The 22,844-nt window shown below is 37.0% G+C and overlaps 1 protein-coding gene across 2 annotated transcripts in view; it reads left to right on the forward strand.

Moving 5' to 3' along the window:
* Positions 1 to 202: 202 nt before the first annotated feature.
* Positions 203 to 22,844, forward strand: part of LOC135195028 (transmembrane protein 41B-like) — a 131,483-nt gene continuing 108,841 nt past the window's right edge. The window contains exons 1-2 of one of the 2 annotated variants that reach the window (XM_064221340.1): positions 203 to 218; positions 6,269 to 6,929. The gene's annotated coding sequence lies outside the window, so the exon portion shown is untranslated. The other variant, XM_064221339.1, reaches the window with a different exon arrangement.

Genomic DNA, 22,844 nt, shown 5'->3' on the forward strand with positions numbered 1-22,844 from the left:
GACTGACATTTTTATTTTTACTACGGTCGTTTAAAACAGCCTCTGACTTCATCGTTCAGGCTCTCTCTCTCTCCGTTTATCGGTATGTTTCGTCCTGGCTTTTGGACTGGAACAGATGGGCTAATGAAAGTGTTCGGATTATTATCAGTTGCAACATAACCGCATAGATAACTGCGCAACCCAAACAGTTCAACGTCGATGTTCGGTGACAGTTTACTGTACGTGATACCAAGTGGATTGCGCTTCGTGTTAACCGAATATTACTACAACCGCGCGTTTGTGTTTATTTGTCGATTTACAATATATATAAAGTCTAAACTGCCTTTACTTTAACTGATAGTAAAGGAACCTGTCCACTATTAGTGAATTAGTGTTTGTGTGTGTGTTTTTATTTCATTTTAATTTGTTTTATTTATTTATTTATTTTTTTTTTTTTGGGTACAGTGGTTTACTTGCGCGTCGAAATGGTCTGTATAATATATGCTACAAATATTTTAGTATTTTAAATCCTCGACAGGGAACAGTTTCCTGTCGAGGATTCGTGAAGTTCATTCATGACATTGATAAAAGAAACTATAGGCAGCAGGTTGTTTTTTCTTTTAGTCACACTCACCTCTCTCTCTCTCTCTCTCTCTCTCTCTCTCTCTCTCTCTCTCTCTCTCTCTCTCACACACACACACACACACACACACTTCCAGGTAAATTTTGGAGCAATACTATCGTCATGCAGTCTGCAAACTTATATTTCCACTCAGAATTATAAAATCGATTCACGATATTGATACCAATAAAACTGATGACAAACAAACGCCTATAATTTATGAGGACAATTTCTATAATGACCTTAGATATGCCAACTTCTAAAGATGACTCCCTTACTGGAAAGCATATTTGCCATTTTCCAGGAACTTAATACAGCCCCGTTTTCCATAATATAAGTTAAAGAAGAATTTCGGTTTTCCAGAGTAAAAGGGAAATGCTTCTTTGCATAAGTGATTTTTGGGCCTAATATAATTAAAAAGTGACTTGTGCAACATGCACCTGTAAGTAAAAAATGTATCTTTCATAATGCAAAATAAAAGAAGGCTTTCTTGTTTTAATAATGTAAATAAAATAAAAACAATGCGGGAGAATGAAAAACACGAAATTCAGCCAGATCTCTGCCTCGTATGTCTGTCTGTCCCAAATTCCTTATCACAAACCTCATGAGTCTTCATGAGGTCAATGGACTAAAACCGATTGGAGATCATCTTCAGATTCACAGACCAAGATATTTTCCCCGTGAACTCTCTTCTTCATTCTCGAGTAAATATTAGAAAAGAAGAAGAATGTCCATTAGACTGTAAGATTGACTTGCGCAGGAAGCAATTTACCGAGATGTATACTATAGTAGATTCACATTAACCGTGCATATGATGTCTAGGCCAGTCCCTGACGACGCTCCTGATTGGCTGTTGATAAGCCAGTCACAAGGATGGAAACTCTCAGTCTCTCGAGAGAGTTCACATAGGCAGGATGTATGTTCCACCTCTCATGAGCGCTATCAAAAGTATCCCTCAGGAGCGTTTCCAGCCCTGCGATTGGCTTATCAAGAGCCAATCAGGAGCGTCGTAAGGGGCTGGCCTAGACATCAAATGCACGGTTGATGTGAATCTACTATAGTACTGCTCCATGTCCTTAGGTTGGGTTAGGTTTGTTCTACAAAGAAGGTAATAGGTAATTTGAATGTGGGAAACTTAAAGATATTATTTTTTAAGAAGATTCTATGGTTTGCTTTTAAGATAAGGGCTTCCCGCTTTCTTTAGGAAAGTTCTCGGCGCTAGGTTACAGTTCGGGAATATGCGTTCGGGTACGGGTCCTGGGGAAACGCTAACTCGACGGTTGACCGAAGTTCTTTACGGGCTTCTCTATGAGCAAGAGCCCGTGCTGGCACAAGGTCAGCTTAATCTAAAACAACAATGACCGAAGCCACTAAAACTTCCTCAAAATAAAAAAAAATAAGTGAAAATCGGTTATTCTTAAAATGGCAAGGCTCAGTGGGTGTTATTTCATCCCTCCTACATTTTCTGGAATTTCCTGCTTCTGTTTTTCCTGATTTTCACAACCCTTCATCCTTGAAAAGGAAGACAGAGTCCATCTTTTCCTTCGTTTAACGTCATTCTTTCCCCTTCCTTTTCCTCTTAAATCTGGTTCCAGTCGGTTCTGGCTAGAAAATTGCAGTTTATGCTCACTTCACTCCGTTGGTCGTAATAGACGATGGTGTGCAGAGCAAGTTTAGGCCTATCCAGCATTACGAAATTTTGACATAAGTATATAAGCTGGTCTATGGAAAGATATGCGTGTGAATATAACAGATAAACGCTCAAGCTTTTTTTTTTCAGGGGAATAAGTGAAATTTGACTTGAAAGATCGATTCTGGTTATGTTATTGTATCAGTCTGAATGAAAGCGCATTGCTACGGTCGTTCGTTGCAATGTCTGATAATTTGTGTGTGATTTTTTTAGTCACCATTATATGTTATGAATCTTGTCGTTTTACTGTGCTAGTGATCTTCTAGACAGGTAATTTCTTCTTAAAGAATTCACATAACTACATTTTTGACAGACTAGAGAAAGCGTAATGTGAAAAGACAATGATTTCGTGCCATGCGCACGTAAAGAAGTAAACAGTCGGGCATGCACTTGCTTATGTATGGTGGAAGGATGCCCTTGTGTATATTTAGCAGATGCGTCGGTTTTATTTTTTAACCAAACCTTCAAATTTGAGAGTCGCATACTATTCTGCAGCCATCTATTCCGTTTATACCTTTATATTTGTATGCCTACTTTCATCTCCCCCGTTCGCTGACAGCAAAAGGATAAAGAAACTCCCCTCAGTTGCAACTACAATGTGTCAAAAAAATTTTTTTTATCAACATTCATAGAATGGTCGTGACATCAGGGTATTAGATACAGCAGCTACAAAAGCTCTTTCTTTTTACAGTCGCAAAATCCTTACCAGAAATCAATGAAGAAGATTCTTCACTTTTATATTGGATTTGAACCCAAGCACGCTCGTGAGGTTAGGTCTGCCTATAACCACTCGGCTAAAAGAGCGTCTTCAGCCAGTTGCCTTTTAGGCAGCCATTTCAACCCACGAAAGAGAGAGATAGAGAGCCTTTTACGCCAACAGCCAGACGCCGTGAGATGCAGCCATTTTACTGAAGAGGATTAATAATTATATATATATCAAATAAAATAGTGTGAAATCTCCCCGTTCCCGGGAATATGTGCAGGCGTGATTCAAATTCAGGAATTCACACACGACCGGCGTCCAGTCATTTTTAGCAATTCGTGTTAACTGGCAAAAAAATAATCAAGATATTCCTAAAATGGTTCCGTTTGCCCCCTTTCTGGCGCCATTTAATCAACGGAATGATCATCTCTCGTTACGACCAGAATTCTCGCTTGAAACCAAACCTGTCTTGGTTCAGTCAACCGAAAAGGGACCTACAGGTATTAAAAAAAATAACAAACAAAACTACTATATAGATTTCACGTAGGTGTATATATATACACACAAATTTTATGTATATATATATATATATATATATATATATATATATATATATATATATATGTCTAATAAAAGGAGCCCATAAAAACACCAAAATGTAGAGAGAAAAGTACTATATTTCAGAGACTGCTGTCTCTCTCTTCAGGTATATACCTGAAGAGAGAGACAGCAGTCTCTGAAATATAGTACTTTTCTCTCTACATTTTGGTGTTTTTATGGGCTCCTTTTATTAGATGGAATTCTGTTGTTACAGAACATTTTACCAGTCATATATATATATATATATATATATATATATATGTATATATATATATATATATATATATATATATGTATATTTATATATATATATATATATATATAGATATATATATATATTAGATATATAAATTTCACGTAGGTTTTATTTAGCTGTCATCACGAACACACAGAGGAGAAAAATCTGGGACAACTCCGATAATCCCACGTAGGTTTCATTACACTATGTAGTGTTGCCTTTGTTAACGAGATAAATATCAGTTTCAGGTCAAATCCGCAAACGCTTCGTAAATTTCACGAGGGTGTTTCCCATTACTTGTATTGGTGGAATACGTTATACACGAGGGAAAATATGGCAGTTAACTCGACTATACTTGAAGTGGTTTGGTCTGGATGTAATGTAAGATGAAGCGTGGGACTGAAATCGCGATATTTAGTTCTCAAAACAATCCAAGATCAATGTTTAAATGGCTAAATATAGGAAAATGATACATACGAGCAGCACTGAAGGGACTGTATTCATGAAATGCATGAAAACACGAAGCACTAAACGTAGAATAAAAGCAAAATGCATCTTGCACCCTGGATTTATAACTCGGTCCCTGAACGTGAACCTCAGGCCAAGGGCTAAGGGCCAGGACCTACGAGATCATTCAGCGCTGAAACGGAAACTGACAGTAATAGGATTGAAAGGTGTAACTGAAGGAAAACCTCAAAGCGGTTGCACTGTGAAACAACTGCTAGGAAAGGGTGGAAAGTAAGACGGAAGAAAGAGAATATGAACGGAGATACAGTAAAAGGAGTGAAAGGGGTTGCATCTAGGGTGCGATGGGGACGCTGCGAAAAAAAATCTTCCTTAATGCCTACAGTGCACTGCGTGAGGTGCACTGATGGCTCTTATATATATTCAAAATAAGGTTAGAAAAATATAGGGTCATCTGTATGCTGCTTTACGTGGATATATAAAATTATTATTATTATTATTATTATTATTATTATTATTATTATTATTATTATTATTATTATGGCAGCAGGAATCTTAAAACGGAGAAAGAAATCCACAGTTCTGTAACTGCAAATACATTTAAAAATACAGTTTTCGAATTTTAATTATATTTGTACAGTTACATAACTGGATTTCCTTCTCCATTATTAATATTATTATATTATTATTGGAGGGGTAAACGGTGTCAGATTCAGTGTTTTTTTTATCGTTGGATGCCTGGGGGCATCCTTCTTGGCCTAAGCTGTCTCTCGTGCATCGATGGTTGGGGCTGGTCTAGATCTAGATATTAGACCCTTGTCCGCAAGACAAATATCTTGTACATGATGTTCGTCAGGAGACATAGCATTCTAGAAGAAACTATTCTTCCTTCTGCAAAGGCCATATTCTAGATTATTCCTTCAGATTGGTGGGACATCTAAAAGAATAGTAGCAGATTCGTTGCTTTTATTTTTAACTGCTAAAATTTACCATATTGCTAACGAGTAGTTAAAAATCTATAAGGAATTTTGTTTCACAGTTTCACATTTTTATGGGATGTATCGTGTTCTCGTTGCTGTTTTCTGCATTTTCTCATCAACAGAAGAAGAAGAGACGGAGAATGTAATCCCTTTTCATCTTCTTTAAACATGCAAAATTATCCAGTTCCATAATTGTTTCTATATTAATATATTAATCAAACAGCTTGCTGATGTTATAGTAGAACAGAAGCATAGGACAGCGTTTGATAGGCCTAGGTATTCCCGGAGTAATTATCTGGCTCGTAAACATCCTTCCGGTCTACGAAGTGTATTCACATCTCTAAAATGCCCGGAGTTTATCACGTGATGACCATCATGCTTATTCATAAGAAATCTTTTTTTATATAGAGATCTGTAGACTCAACTGAAGTGATATCTCAGTCAAGGTCGAGAAAATTCTTTAGCCAGAGTTTTAGTAACTGTTTTTTTTTTTTTTTTTTTTTTTTTTTTTTTTTTTTTGGTTTTTTTTTTTTTTTTTTTTTTTTTTTTTTTTTTTTTTTTGCTTAGTCATAGATTAGAGTCTATTATTAGGACTATATTCGTCTCGTCAGCGTCAAGTATTCTTCGTTTGCATTAGATACTTTTATGTAATTGATCTATATCAGGAAATGTCATAACACGAGTCATTCGTTTTTTTATGGTAAGTTAATGATGATTGTGCCATATGCCAAAGGATTTACCATTCAAAGAGATTATTTCTGATGTGTGCGTTATGTTCTGAAGCTCTCTTACCCAGAATAAATGCCGTATAATAAACAATATCACGACAAACTCAACTTCGAATCGAACAGCCTTCAATCACCGAATGAAGGATAGATCTGAGTCAAACAGATGTTGAAAAACATATTATTATTGATACACAAAACATTTCTTGTGCATGAATATCGTAATTCTTGTACTGTTTACTGTAACGTTTGCTTGATGATTACAGCATAACCTTGGAGAGAGATTATGCCATGTTTTGTCGGAGACATTCTGTCAAAACAGCGACGCTGAATACATGTTACAGACTTATCACGTTAGAATGATTCCTTACAAAAAAGTGACACATATGAAAAATACTCTTATAAGAATCATCATAAGCGACGCAATTTCATCACAGTTATTTTCTACTCAATAAATGGTGCTGACACGGTACTGTCAAAAAATACCCAAAGAAATAATAGTGGCGTCGTTTTATATAGAAAAAATAAACTTTCCTAATTAAATCTTGATGACATTGAATTACAAAAAAAGTAACCTTACCTCAGTGGATGTTGTCGACGCCGGCCTGTGAAATTCAAATCTGTTCGTGCCTGTGAAAACAGTGTCGTTTCTTGTATTGTCGAGTGAACTTGATTCTGACTGGAAGTGATATATGAGAACTGCCCGTGCTTGACAACAAGATGGCTAAGCTTACGACGAATATGTGACGAAGAAATGCTAATGAAAGTGAAGGAGAGTGCGCTAGTGCGAAAATTGATTTTACGAGATTAAAAGGAAGAAATCAAATCGTTTCTGGAATCTATAGTTTGTTTATTAGATCAGTGGCAGCGTCATGCGCGCCCGCAGAGGAACACAAATAATTTTTCTTAGTGAATATGTTGTCATAGGTGAGTGTTACTCTGTAAACTGTCTATTTTTTTAATTGTTTCCCTCTTTACAGAAAATCGTTCTCATTTGTTTATATGTTCATGGCATATTTTATTTTTTTTTTACACGGTATTATTGTTTTTAGAAAGAGTGCAGATATTCGTTGAGAAATCACGATATTGAATAGCCAGAGAATGACGAATGTCCTCAATTATTTTCACATTTATTAGTTACGATATCTCCAAAAGTGAGCGAAATTATACGGAATGTTTGACATTATTGAAGAATCTCAATTTACATTTTAGTATGAATCCTTGTGTATTCTTCAATTCCCTGAAAAGGACTTGAATTTGCAGTGAAAAGTGCATCAGCCTTGTGTAGGTTAGAAGCCGTACAAGCGCAGTACATATACTGTGTGTGTGTGTTTTCTGTCTCTCAGTACCGGGAGATTGTAAAATACTTGAACGCCCTCGTATCACTGATAGGATGATTGTTGTTGGACTACAACATCGACCAGCTGACAGAAACATTGCGAAATGGTCGCCAGAATAAGCGGGATGAGTTTCAGTTGATTAATGGCCAACACGAACGCCATCCAAATCTGCTCCCCTCGAATTCATGAGTTGAGAACTAAAAAGGTCGATTTCATTTCTTCCCTTCAACTCTTAAGCTTCGAATTTCCCCCGCTGTTGTGGGATCCCTAGCTGTTACTGTCTTTCGACCATTAATCTTTTTATTTCTTGGGCCTGGGCTAGAAAAGGACGTTCGGTTTAATTTCTAACAAGCTCTAAACCAGTTTCCCATACCTTTTCAGTCAAATTGGAAACAACAGTATTAAACGCAAAGATGTATTTCACAAATAATAATTAATTTAATAAACCATTTTATTTGGCCTTCACAATAACTCTTTAATGGGATGGGTGTGCTTTGTGAAGGGATATCAGTTTTAATGTCACTTTTATTATTTATAAACCGCATGCGTGTTCATTTACCTTAGGGTTAGTGCTTGTGACATGTATTTTGTCATTCATATTTTGTAAAAAAGAAAATTTATAAATAAATAAATGAAATTAATCAATAAATAGCAAGCTATTTATTGCTCTTAATGCCACCCTGTCGCTTCCTTTTGCCTCAAACCCGCCCCCCTCCCCCCATATGAATCCACCGCCCACTTTGGGAACCACTGCTCTAAACGAAAGATGAAAAGTGAAAATTCAACCACATTCTCTATCTTGGGAAATCTTCCTCGGTATTTTGTAAGCCCAGAAATAAAAGATAAGTAGAAGTATATTATTTCATTGCTGTTAATCTTTACAAAAAAAAATATAATTCAATACTCCTCTCCTGTTATGTATAAGTGTCGCCTATTGTTTAATTGTCAAATCAACAGGAACTGTAACTAATGTCCCGTAACTTGAGTGATATATAGATGATAAGTGACTTCTGATAAATTTATTTCACCTTCTCACAAGCATCAGAGTGGCAAAAGATTATACTAGTACAATAAGCAGTAGCAAACAAAGAAAAAAAAGGGGGGGCTGTATCAATAGTACAAGACTGAGATTAAAAACGAAAGAAATAAAACTGTGAACCAATAAAACACAACTCTACGTAAATCTGAAGTCATGGTAGTAGAAAGTCGCTTTTAGATAAGCAATAAAAAGGGAAATAAAACACGATGATAACCTTATTAGTCCGGAGAGCAAATAATGGCGGCACTTTCCTTGAGCGGACGCAAATCGGTAAGTCCGAAGCAGAAATTTTGCAATGAGAGACGGAGTCTAGTGAAGGCATAACTGATCTGTGGATGACTGTAATTGCTCGTAATCTCTGTAACTCACTGGTCAGCTGTTTGTCAATGACGTCCCTAGGCTGAGTCAATTTTTGTGTTAATAATTTTGTTGAATGAGTCACGTTTGTCCGTCTCACATCATTATTTTATACATTTGTGATTTGTAGAGGGAACTATTTTTTGGTGATAGAAATGGGTTGCTTTCTTGTGAAGGTAACTGATCATTATGGAAAGGATTATAAAATAAATTTTAAAAATATCATCCATTTACGTATCCACGTAAAACACTACATGTGTGAACAAGTCGCCGCATACAAAGTTCCAGCATCCTGAGGACGCATTTGAAAGTAAGAACAAAAAGTAAAAGTAACAAGAGGAAAAGTGAAAGTAATGCCTTCCAGGAAGAAACCGTAAAACAAAATAATAACAAATAAAAAGAAAAACTTCATGATGTATTTTTGTGGTAAATTTTCGATATTCTAACGCTCGCGCTTACTTGTGGTCAGTTCTTGTGATGGGGTGTTTTTGTGTTAAACATATAAACACACACACTCAAACATATATGTATTTATACATATGTACATACGTATATTCCCTTAAGAATGTGTTGGAATACCATCGCAGCTCTAAGTACTTTCAATTTTAATTCTCTTTCGGGTTGTCTGCTATATTCGTAGTCCCATACTGTTCAGTACCTCATGAGTGTATTATATAGTATATGTATGTGTGTGTGTGTAATATATATATATATATCTATATATATATATATATATATATATATATATATATATATAGATATATAATAGTATATGAAATATTTTTTTATCAAATCGGTAAAATTTTATAATAAACTTATCTTTGTTTACTGTAACTTTCTAGCAGCTTTTACCAAGCATAATCACCAGTGGTAAGGGAAAGGTTTGGATCGTCAGAAATTGCTTCATTGGTGCTTATTTACTGAAGTGTGTTGACACTGGTATGATTCTGCCGTCTAGATTTAGGTTTATCTTTATATATATTATATATATATATAATAATATAATAATATATATTATATATATAATATATATATTTATATTTTTAATATATATAATATATTGTTACGGACCCCCTTTATTTTGGGTCCTGGTGCAGTTCTTTTATTGCACTATTTATATTCTCAGTGATGTTCAAAAATACCCTGCGTAAAATGGTCAGTGGAGACGAAAACAAAAGGGAAAACTCAACAATATTTTATTCACAACAAAAATAACATTAAGTCAACCTTGTGACTGAAAAGGACGTACACTAGTCCTCAAATAATCCCGTAGGATCCCTAAACGCTAAGAAAACTAAGCCCTAGATAGAAACATGAGAGAGAACAAACACAAGAATACGTCTAAACAGGAGTATATCCATACAATGGCTGGCCAGGCCAAAATCCAAATATACCTATAACTATAAACGAAAGAAAGAAGGTGAAGGATAAAAGTGAGAAAACACTTAAATTCCTACCTATGAATTACAATATAAACACCAAGGCCGATAGGCCATAAGGACCATCAGAGTCTATAAATATGTATAGAAAAATAGATATATATAAAAAAAAAAACAAAAAAAATCAAACAAAATCTCACACAAAACAGGGGAAACTTCAATCCAAAATAAATTCAAATCGCTTTACGGAGGCCGTGATCCAATACATCTCACTCTGCAGACGAGGGAGGACATGAATACTCAGGTAACCACAGGTACAGGTGAGTCGGAGAGTCCTGCCCGACAACACAAAGACAAACTCCTACCTGGTATCTGTCCTCCCTACTTGACTCACGAGGGCCAGAATGCTCCCTCAGCAGCAGCTTAAGGTGTCCTTGGAGATAGACTGATGAACTGCCCAAAGCTCCTCTAGTGCCAGCAAAACACGATGGCACTCAATACCCTAGGGAAATATATATATATATCCACTAAGGTGGCAGTACGACGAAGTCGCAGGTGACGAAGTCAACTGCGTCGAATACAGGTCACACGACGTCGCAGGTGACAGAAGTGTTACCTCCTAAGGGCGAGCTCCAAAAACAAGATTCAAGGATTTCCAATAATCGCCAGCTGCAGAGGTATCAGGAAGCAAAGGAAGGCCCGAACTAACTTTAGGCCGGCACCGTCTTTCCAAAAGTCACCTCATAGGAGTCCTGCCGCACTCGAAAAATAAACAAACCACAATCGTTAACACGATAGTTCAAGCATTAATTGTGAGCGGGGAGGAGGCGAGAAACTATAGCGTAAACAAAACACTAAACACTTAACATTAACTGCCTTAAGAAATAATGTACTTAAATCTAGAACAAGGTTGACTTAAATAAATCGGAAAATAAATTACGTTACTCTAATACCTTCCTCCCCGAGAAAAAAAAAAAAAAAAAAAAAAAAAAAAAATTTATAACAAGAACATAGGACCTGGAAAACAGGAACATTAAGGTCCACCAACAAAAGACAAAAAAAAAAAAAAAAAAAAAAAAAAAAAAAAAAACAAGACAAAAGTTACTGGCCTGAAAATAAAACTAGATTTAAACAGCAAAGTCAAAACATGGTATATAAACAAAGAAATAAATAACTAAAGTCTAAACAACGACAACAGGAAAAGACTAACAACCAAATCTTCACATAGCATACAAAACAAATCTGAACAATACAGACAAAACTCGCAAAAATCAAGGAAGGAAACTTACGTATACACACCTCGACTTACAGTGTCACAAAAAAAAAAAAAAACTTTTTTATACACACCGGAGCGAGCAGGGCAGCGTACGAGGGAGTAAGGCAAACATATCAAATTCGTGAGCGCGTCAGGAATCTTATTTTCAGACCCCTTATGTGCTTAATAACCAGCTTGAATTCCTGAAGCAAGAGAGCCCAACGCAAGATCCTCTGGTTGGCTCCTTTCATACGCTCAATGAAAACAAGCGGGTTATGATCCGTCCAGATCTCTATGGAAGAGAAAAGTTAGTTACATAATGTTTGAAATGTATAAGGGTACGGACCAAAGCAAGAGCTTCCTTTTCATGGTAGAATACCTCCTTTCAGCCCACCAATAACTTCCGACTAAAATAAGATATGGGGTGTACCTCACCTTCATCGTCCCTTTGGAAAAGGACACCACCTATACCCACATCACTGGCATCTACTGCCCCCCCCCCCCTAATGGTGGATAAGGTTTCTGGAAAATCTGGGGAAGTCAAAATAGGTTTCGAAATTAGAATGGTTTTAAGCTTATTAAAAGCTTCCTCACACTGATTAGACCCCAACAAAATTTTTTACCCTTCTCTAAAAGGTTAGTAAGAGGTTGTTTTTTGAGCAAGATCAGAGAAATTTTGCACGAAACGGCGATAATAACCAGACATTCCCAGAACTCTTCTCACCTCTCTAATACTACCAGGCCTTTTTAAATTAATAATAGCCTCGAGGTTAGCTTGTTTCGGAGCCACCTGACCCAAACCAACCTCGTGACCCAAATAACAAACCTTTGCCTTGCCAAATTCACACTTTGATAATTAATACCAAACCAGCAGACCTAAGGGCCTCAAATACCTTACGCAATCTTACCATATGCGTACTCCAATCATTGCTATATACAACCAAATCATCATAAATTTCAGTTCCTTTCAAACCACAAATTACCCTATTCATAAGCCTCTGAAAAGTACACGCGGCATTTTTCATCCAAATGCATAACCTTGCATTCATACAACCAAAGGGAGTTACGAATGCCGAGATTTCACGGGCTCGATCAGATAACGGAACCTGCCAATAACCCTTCAGCAAATCTAGTTTCGTAATAAATTTGGCAGAACCTATCTGATCGAGGCAATCATCAATACGTGGCAAAGGAAAAGAGTCATTTTTGGTGTGGGCATTAACCTTTCGATAGTCCACACACATGCGGAACTTCCCGTCAGCTTTTTCAACAAGAACAATAGGGGAACTCCAAGGACTGACTGATGGCTGAATGAGGTCGTGCTCCAACATATATTTAATCTCCTTTTCGACAAATCCCTCTTTACAGGATTTAACCGATAAAGACTTTTGTTTAACTGGGGAGGCACTACCTACAATCTACATCATGGCAAAGAAAATTAGTTCTACCAGGAGAGTCTCGGAATAAATCTGAAAAGGAATAAATTAGATTAAACACATCCTCTCTTTGATGAGGATCCAAATGTTTCAGACCTTCCTGTAAAACTTCTAAACATTTTTGTATATTAGAAAAAAAGAGCATCTGAAGAAACCTGACTAATTAAATCATCCGAATCCCGAGGAGGAAATTCCACAGCTACAGATACTGGCTCAGAGACAACTGTTAAAGGATCAACACTTCTACTATGATACGCTTTCAACCTGTTTACATGAAAAACTTTACACTTCCTGCTTGAACCGGGAGCTTCAATTTCGTAATTCACCTCGGACAATTTCCTCAAAACTTTCCACGGACCCTTATATCTAGGTTCAAGAAAATTGTCTGGGTCCATACTCAAAATCAAAACCAATTCTCCTGGTTCAAAAGAACGGGCTTTAGTGTTCCTGTCAAAGTTAGCCTTCATTTTAGCCTGAGAATAATTCAAATTATCCGAGCAAACTTCCAAGCACTGAACATTCTCTTTCTCAATCATCCACACAAATTCTCCCATTTTATTTTGATATCTCCCCTTCGATTGACCCTAATACTTCACAAAAAATGTCCAAAGGGCCCACGGACTTTGTGCCCAAAAATCAGTTCGAAGGGAGCTACACCTGTGGAGGCATTGGGATAAAGTTCCTAGAGCGAACAGTGCGAGCGGCAGTGCTTTGTCCCACTCGCTTCCGTGTTCATAACAATTTTTTTTCTTCAAAATAGATTTTAATGTCTGGTGAAACCTCTCCACCACACCTTGACTCTCCGGATGATACGGAACACTCGTAATGTGCTGAATGGCCAGTTCAGCACACTTACCTCTAAACATTTTACTTTGTGAAATTCGTACCGCAATCGGTCTGAATAACACGGGGGAGACCGTACCTGGAAAAGAATTCCATTAATTTTTCAAAACTACTTTAGGAGGTTATCCGTCTCAAAGGGAAAGCTTCGGGAAATCTAGAGGCTCTATCCATAATTGTTAATAGATAAATATAACCAGACTTAGTTTTCGGCAAAGGACCAACCACATCTATCACCAATTCCGAGAATGGTTGCCGATGACAGGAATAGGATTTAAAGGAGCCTTAGGATAATTTGATTTGGTTTTTCCCATAACCTGACAAAACCTCACATTCGTTCACAAAACGCTTCACAGACGATTTCATTCCAGGCCACCAAAACAAAAATATCTTGCTAATTTACGGAAAGTCTTCCATACCCCAAAATGACCTGAAAGGAAATTGTCGTGAGCGAGACTCATTACTGATTCACGGAAATGGGAAGGGACCACAATTTGCTCGATCCGAGAAGTATTGCTCAGATCATCTGTCGAAGGTCTACTAAATCTGTACAACAAATTATTGATTATACCAAACCGAGGCTTAGTTAGATCATTGATATCACCTAACTCAAAATTAAATTCTGTTTTCTGGGCCTCATGAAAGCCAAACGATCCCAATCAGGTTTCAGAACATCATTAATATAATATGACTATCACTACTATCTACAGACCCGGGCCTATCTACATCTACTTCTAAACTACTAAATAATAATTCATCATCATTAATTGATTCAGCAGCTCTTGCTGTGGCACGGGTTGTTACAGAAAACAGGATGGGCATGAACAGACAAAATAGGAAATAATTCCCGACCTTCACTATTGAGCATATCATTTCCCAAAATACCGTCAATACCAGGTATGGGGTGGGAGATTATCGACAACGGCCAACTCAGTAACCCTATCATATCCGGGAAAAGACAACCTGACATCCACCAACGGAGCAGAAACAACAGTGTTCGGGAAACCCTCCAGAACGACATAATTACCTGAACGCTCTTGTAAACCATTCAAAGTCTCACTCAACACCAGAGACCGAGCTGAACCAGTGTCCCTCAAAAACTTCACATTGATAGTTTTTAGATTTATGAATTATTTTACCTGGCCAGACATATTTGTCAAAATCGAGTCACAATTTTTTATTGCTATGGGATGAATTATCATTACTATCTCCCTACTGCTAACTACTTCAGTTTTTTCAACCTTATTACTAAAACCAGACCTGTTGGAAATTAATGAAATTGGATTCTGACCATTTCTCTGCAGATACCTCCTACGTGCATTGCACTGGTGCTGGAAATGACCTGGTTTGTCACACCAGAAACAGGTTCCTCTACGTCCAGTACCTCTGTTATCATTATACCTGTTATAGTATTCTTGCCTGAATTAGGCATACCTTGTTAACAAAGATACGAGGAGGAGGAGGCCCTGCGAGGGACTCCACCAACATTTCTGTCACCTGTAAAAGAATGGTCATTATTACCCTTAGGAATATTAGAGACAGACGACGAAATGGTTTCTACTCTCCTTCCATTACTGACGACCCGAGAAGAGGGATTATTCATATCTTGATAACCAAAATTACCAGTTTCCAGAACAATGAGTCAAGACATATTCATCTGCCATTGGGCGCATCATTCAGTTTTATAGCCTTAACCTCCTCGAGATGAACTCTCAACTCCTTGCTACACGCTTTCTTGAATTCCTCAAGGAGCAACAATTCCCTCACGCAGCAAAAGACACTACCTGACGACTCTTTAGCCAGTCGTCGAATTGTTCCTCCTTGACCCGTGCAAATTCAACAAAGGATTGAGAAGGGTGTTTGTTGTAATTCCTGTAATTTCAGACGATAAGCCTCGGGTACCAAATCATAGGCTTTTAGGATCAGTGCTTTGACCTTCTGGTAGTCCCGAGCAATTCCTTCCTCCAAGGCATTGTATACCCGGATTGCCTTGCCAACCAATCTACACTGTATCAATACCGTCCACATTTCAGAGGGCCAAGACAATCGGTGGCAACCCGTTCAAATGCCTTGAAGAATTCAGGGACGTTCTTCTCATCAAAGACTGGCACTAACTTTAATGCCGCACCTAAATTAAATTTATCATTAAAATTATTCTTAGGGGAACTGATCATATTGGTCCCCTGCAACCTTGCCATTTGTAAATTTATATTAGCTACCTCCAGCTCGTGACGCCTCGCCCTCTCGTTCTCTCCTCAAATTCCAATTTCCTCAATTCGATGCGTTTGCAAATTAACTTATATTCTACCTCCTCCTTAGACTCTACCAAACATTGAATAGGAGCCAGAGGTCCCTCTGGCATAGGATTTGGGAAGGCAAAAAAGGATTAGTAGACAAATTAGATTTAGGTAAATTAGATGGACCTTCAAAATAATACCTGTGGCGCGGGAGGATCCTCAAACAAAGTCAAACCTGCTCTCACACTCATTTTTCCTCCTCTGAATCTACATCAAACGTACTACCTTCATCATCACTGTCCTCTCGACTTTCGTTAATCAAATTTCCAGGCCTCTGCTAAATCTTGAGAAAATCTTTCTCTCTTACTGCCATCAATATTTCCCTCTTAGTGCCCGCAGATTTCAGCGGAACACCTAACCACTGAGCACAAGAAATTAAATGCTTCCTACTCAATACGGGCAAATGCTTTATACAATCGGCCGACCCCAAATATTCGGCAGGATCAAAAACAACTCTTCCATTATGCCAAAAAATAAAGTGTACAGGGAGAAAGGCAAATACTACAAAATAAATATTGAAGAGACCACCCCCCCCCCCCCAGTTGTCGCTCCACAGACCAAGATACCGAGTATCCCTGAGAATATCCTGTCACGGTCGCCAACTTGTTACGGACCCCCTTTATTGGGTCCTGGTGCAGTTCTTTTATTGCACTATTTATATTCTCAGTGATGTTCAAAAATACCCTGCGTAAAATGGTCAGTGGAGACGAAAACAAAAGGGAAACTCAACAATATTTATTCACAACAAAAATAACATTAAGTCAACCTTGTGACTGAAAAGGACGTACACTAGTCCTCAAATAATCCCGTAGGATCCCTAAACGCTAAGAAAACTAAGCCCTAGATAGAAACATGAGAGAGAACAAACACAAGAATACGTCTAAACAGGAATATATCCATACAATGGCTGGCCAGGCCAAAATCCAAATATACCTATAACTATAAACGAAAGAAAGAAGGTGAAGGATAAAAGTGGAGGAAAACACTTAAATTCCTACCTCTGAATTACAATATAAACACCAAGGCCGATAGGCCATAAGGACCATCAGAGTCTCTAAATATTGTATAGAAAAAGATATATATATAACAACAAACTCCTCACACAAAACAGGGGAAACTTCAATCCAAAATAAATTCAAATCGCCTTTTACGGAGGCCGTGATCCAATACATCTCAGCTCTGCAGACGAGGGAGGACATGAATACTCAGGTAACCACAGGTACAGGTGAGTCGGAGGAGGTCCTGCCCGACAACACAAAGACAAACTCCTACCTGGTATCTGTCTCCCTACTTGACACCTCACGAGCCAGAATGCTCCCTCAGCAGCAGCTTAAGGTGTCCTTGGAGATAGACTGATGACTGCCCAAAGCTCCTCTAGTGCCAGCAAAACACGATGGCACTCAATACCCTAGGGAAATATATATATATTATCCACTAAGGTGGCAGTAAACGACCGAAGTCTTCAAGGTGACGAAGTCAACTGCGTCGAATACAGGTCACACGACGTCGCAGGTGACAGAAGTGTACCTGCGAAGGGCAGCTCCAAAAACAAGATTCAAGGATTTCCAATAATCGCCAGCTGCAGAGGTATCAGGAAGCAAAGGAAGGCCCGAACTAACTTTAGGCCGGGCACCGTCTTTCCAAAGTCACCTCATAGGAGTCCTGCCGCACTCGAAAAAATAAACAACCACAATCGTTAACACGATAGTTTCAAGCAATTAAGTGAGCGGGGAGGAGGCGAGAAACTATAGCGTAAACAAAACACTAAACACTTAACATTAACTGCCTTAAGAAATAATGTACTTAAATCTAGAACAAGGTTGACTTAAATAAATCGGAAAATTACGTTACTCTAATATATATATATATTATATGTTGCTACTTTCAAAATGCATATATCCCCTCTTTGATTGCATAAAATGTTATATATAGAGTTTTGCAACATTTTTTCAGATTCCTTAGCTAGGATATCTTGAAATGTGTGTTCAGATTTCACAAAATATATTTTAAAAGTATATAACGTAGAATGTAAAGAAAGAGAGAGATTAACTTTGCCCATTCAAAGCTAGAGTTGTTTCAGTAACTTTTCATCGCCTTGAGATTAGAGGAACTCGAGTCTCCATGTTGTTTTTAAAAGCATGTCAATCATCTTGCTAGCTCGAGTCTGTTTCGGTCCAGTACATGTCATTGTTGAGCAGACGGGTTTCATATGTGTACGTCTTTGCCAAAAACAACATGTAGATAGATATCTCAATTTTTCTGTAAAGTAGCGTCATTTTTAGAAGCTTCTAGAAGGATTGCATCATCTTTCGCATGCCCCAAAACATTTTGAGCCTGTCAGTCTTTTGAGTTGCCCATACAAGGAGAGAGAAAAGGTTTCAATATAGACTTGGATTCCTGGCGTTCAGATCTCTCTCTCTCTCTCTCTCTCCATCGCACGGCACTTTTGATTTCAAAGTAACGTAATGATTTAATACTTACTGAATGGTCACTCGTAACTTTTGGATTTCAGATTTGATATTTCTTAGAGTTATTTAGTATTATTTAGTGCTTTTTGTGGAATCTGAACAAACATTGTAAAGTGTGTAATGGCGCCTATTTTTGAGAAATATTGTGAATTGTGGTGAATTTTTTTTAACAAATTGCAGCAGAAAGAAGGAAATTGGTATACCAAGAAGGTAAAGTGTGTTATATTTTTATTAGTTGCAACTAATAACTAGTAGTAACAGTGGTTTGGTAAAAACTAATAACTAATACAGGTACTATCCTACTTACAACCAAGTTTGGTTCCGACCCACTGGTTGTAAGTCGGAATGGATGTAAGTCGAACCTTAGAAAGTGGCCAACATACTGGGTAAGGTATACTATCAAACCTTTGCTATATAAGTGCCTACTTAGTACTGTAATGTAATGTACAATCATTATTTCAAATCTTTTACCGATAATGTACTTCTACTAATACATTTTAATCATTTATGTAATAGTATATATTACGTACAATCAGGCATTGAGTTAAATGGGGTTAGGTTCTTGCATGCATGTCAGAAGTCGATTCTTACGTAAATTGGTTTGCAATTCAGTCTACAGTACAGTTAATACCAAATGATGCTGCAGATAGGGCAGGGTAACTCAAACTGATGCTGCCTGAGTGATGAGAGTTCTCATGCCTGAGTGATGAGAGTTCTCATGAGATGGCACAGTGCCAAGTAACTCAATGGTCAACTGTCTGAAGTAAGGTTGTAAGTACGAGTGGTCGTATGTCGAGTAGGTTGTAAGTCGGATAGTACCTGTAGTTACAATGGTTTGGTGAAATTTACATTTTTATACGTTGTAAATTTTTGTTTTGTGTTTGTTTCATTTGAAGTGCATTTATCCATTTTCTTGTTGAAGTGTGTCTTTTTATTTTATATTCTGTGTGATTAGTACTTTTTGCAATTTTGGTATTTTCCCCATTTTTCTGTGTTTTCATTTGCATTCACAATTTAATTGACTTAGTTATTTTCATTACTTAGAATTCTTTTCAAGTTTCATTGTTGTTTAGCACTTGTGAATTCATTTCCAAATTTTAAATATTGCCTAACACTTTTGAATTTTGATTGAATTAATTTTAAATTTTGAGTTTAATAATAGATTTTTATATTTAAAATTTTTGTGAGTATTTTATTTGTCACCAGTATACATGCATATATTTATGATTAGTTTAGGTAGAAACATAGAGTGGTAATTAAGCTGTTTTCCTTCAATTTACTTAAAGTGACTTAAAACAAGGGAAATACTTAGACTTCTGAAATCAGGGAAATACTTAGACTTTTAAAGTTGTTGATGGAGTGAGGCCCTTTGATAAATTTAATTACTTATAAGATTACCTCACACCTGTTTTGATGAACATAGTCTGATTTTCTGCAATACTGGTAAGTTGTTTAAGGGATCACTGTTGCCTTTAGAGTATTCAGTCGTTTAGTACCTGTGATGAAGGTTCAGGTGTTTGGCTGTTGTGAGGTAACAATTAATGAATGGTAAGTGTAGTAACCAGATACTTGGCACTTCGTCACAAGTAGATTTCATTATCACTCTAGTATATACTGGTGGTGTTAGGGATATATTTTGTTAGGAGAGTGACCATATAGTTTTTGTTTTGCATTTATTATATTGCATTGTAAGTTGATAACTTAGAGAAAATGGCTCAGTTCAAGGTTCAGGAATTTTTAGCAGCCCCTTCCATCCAAGTGTTATCTGAAACCACTCTGACTAAGGCACAGTGGAGCGCTTTAGCAGTGGCATGTGGTGGTTATGTGTCTTACTAGTATGGTAAAGGCACAAATAAGATGTATTGCTATGGAATCATTGATAAACTCTGGTAGAATAACTGATGAAGAAGAGTTAGAATTAGCTCAAGAGTTGTTGAATGTAGCACGTGCTGATCTTATGAATAAGCAAACAGAAAAGAAAGAGAAAAGTGGTGCAGAGTTAGAGCTTAGATGCATTGAAGCAGAAGAGAATTTGATAAAGCTGAAAATGCAAGCTGAAAGAGAAAGAATAGACAGGGAAAAACAAGAAAGAAGAGAAAGAGAAGAAGAAAAAGCAGCAGAGGAGGAAAGAGAAAGGAAAAAAGAGGAAAAAGAAATCACAAGACATGAAAGGGAAATGGAATTGATAAGAGCTAGATCCACAATACCTGTGACACCGTCTAACCCTTATCAAGGTAATCAAGACCCTGTATTTGATGTAGTAAGAGTACAGAAGTTAATCCCTAAGTTTACTGAAGAAGCTCCAGATGAGTTTTTTTATCACTTTGAGAAAGTGACTTCAGGTATGGGATGGCCAGAAGATAAATGGTCAGTTTTGCTACAAAGTGTCTTAATTGGAAAAGGGAGAAGTGCTTATCTAGCCTTAACAGCTGATCAGTGTAAAGACTACAAGGTACTTAAACACAGTGTGCTACAAGTTTACCAGATGACCCCAGAGTACTACAATGAAAGATTCAGAAGTTTAAGAAAAGATGAGAAGGGAACATTCTTAGATTATGCATACAAAGTGAGAAGGTGTTTCAAACGTTGGTTAGAAGCTGCTAAAGTTAAAACTTTTGATGAGTTAGAAGAGTTACTTGTTCTTGAACAGTATCTTAAGCGAATTCGTGAAGATATAAGAGCCTATTTGAGAGAGAGAGAGGTGAAGAAACTTGACAAAGCTGCTACACTGAGTGAAGATTACAATATAATTAGTAGCAAACGTAATTACAATGTCAAGTACCAGAATCAACAACGCCCAGGTTTTAAGTCTTATCCAAATAACAGGAACAAATTTAATGGGAAACCTACGAGTGATACTACCAAGAGCTCACAAGGTAATACAACTCAGCAAGCTAATGTGAAATCCTCATCCAGTTTTTCAAGACAGTTACAGAAACCTAATGTTGTCTGTTTCAAGTGTGGAAGAGTAGGACACTTCAGTCAAAAGTGTTACCGGAATCAACAGCAGTCAAAGCCAGTTGGTTAAGTTGTGAAAGGTGACCAGGTGAAGCAAACTACAAAGAGCAGTGTGGGAAAGAATCAGACTCCAGAGAAGAATGAAACCAAACAAGCTGAATGTTTAGCAACCAGTGGAAATGTTATCTCAAGCAGTGAGTGGCTTAGCAGTGTGGAGGCTTTTAAGCCATATATCTATGAGGGTATGCTGTCAACTCAAGGAGGAAGTGTGCAGGTACCAGTCAATATATTACGTGATACAAGGAGTAACCATAGTGTGGTAGTGCGTGGTTCTCACCCTCAGTTGGAGAAGAGTCTCACAGGAGGTTCAGTTATTTTGGAGGAGAGGAAGTAACTCCTATATGCCGGTTACACCTGTCATGTGAATTGGTGACAGGGAATGTAATGTTGATTTTGCTGTAAAGGACTCACTGGCTGTGGAAGGTGTACATGTTCTGTTGTGGAATGAAGTTGGTGTGCCATTTATTCCTTGTCCTGTAGGTACAAACAAACCATTGAGGATTAGTCCTACAGTAGAGTTGGAGAAGAATAACCTGTTTTTGAGAAATATTGTGAATTGTGGTGAATTTTTTGAACAAGCTGCAGCAGAAAGAAGGAAATTGGTATACCAAGAAGGTAACGTGTGTTATATTTTTATTAGTTGCAACTAATAACTAATAGTAAAGGTGGTTTGGTAAAAAAAACTAATAACTAATAGTTATAATGATTTGGTGAAATTTACGTTTTTATACATTGCAAATTTTTGTGTTGTGTTTGTTTCATTTGAAGTGCATTTATCCATTTTCTTGTTGAAGTGTGTCTTTTTATTTTATATTCTGTGTGATTAGTGCGTTTTGCAATTTTGGTATTTTCCACATTTTCTGTGTTTTCATTTGCATTCACAATTTAGTTGACTTAGTTATTTTCATTACTTAGAATTCTTTTCAAGTTTCATTGGTGTTTAGCACTTGTGAATTCATTTCCAAATTTTAAATATTGCCTAACACTTTTGAATTTTGATTGAATTAATTTTCTTGAATTTTGTGATAAATTAATGTTGATTTAAATTTACTTAATTGATTCAAGAATTAATCAAACTTTACTTTGTTTTCAAGTAACAGTAATTTTCCCAGTAATTTCACTTATAAATTTTGAGTTTAATAATAAATTTTTATAATTAAAGTTTTTATAAGTATTTTATTTGTCACCAGTATACATGCATATATTTATGATTAGTTTAGGTAGAAACATAGAGTGGTAATTAAGCTGTTTTCCTTCAATTTACTTAAAGTGACTTAGAACAAGGGAAGTACTTAGACTTCTGAAATCAGGGAAATACTTAGACTTTTGAGGTTGTTGATGGAGTGAGGCCCTTTTGATTAATTTAATTACTTACAAGATTACCTCACACCTGAGTTGATGAACATAAGTCTG

Source organism: Macrobrachium nipponense, chromosome 15 (genome assembly GCF_015104395.2).
Source record: "Macrobrachium nipponense isolate FS-2020 chromosome 15, ASM1510439v2, whole genome shotgun sequence".
Taxonomy (NCBI): domain Eukaryota; kingdom Metazoa; phylum Arthropoda; class Malacostraca; order Decapoda; family Palaemonidae; genus Macrobrachium; species Macrobrachium nipponense.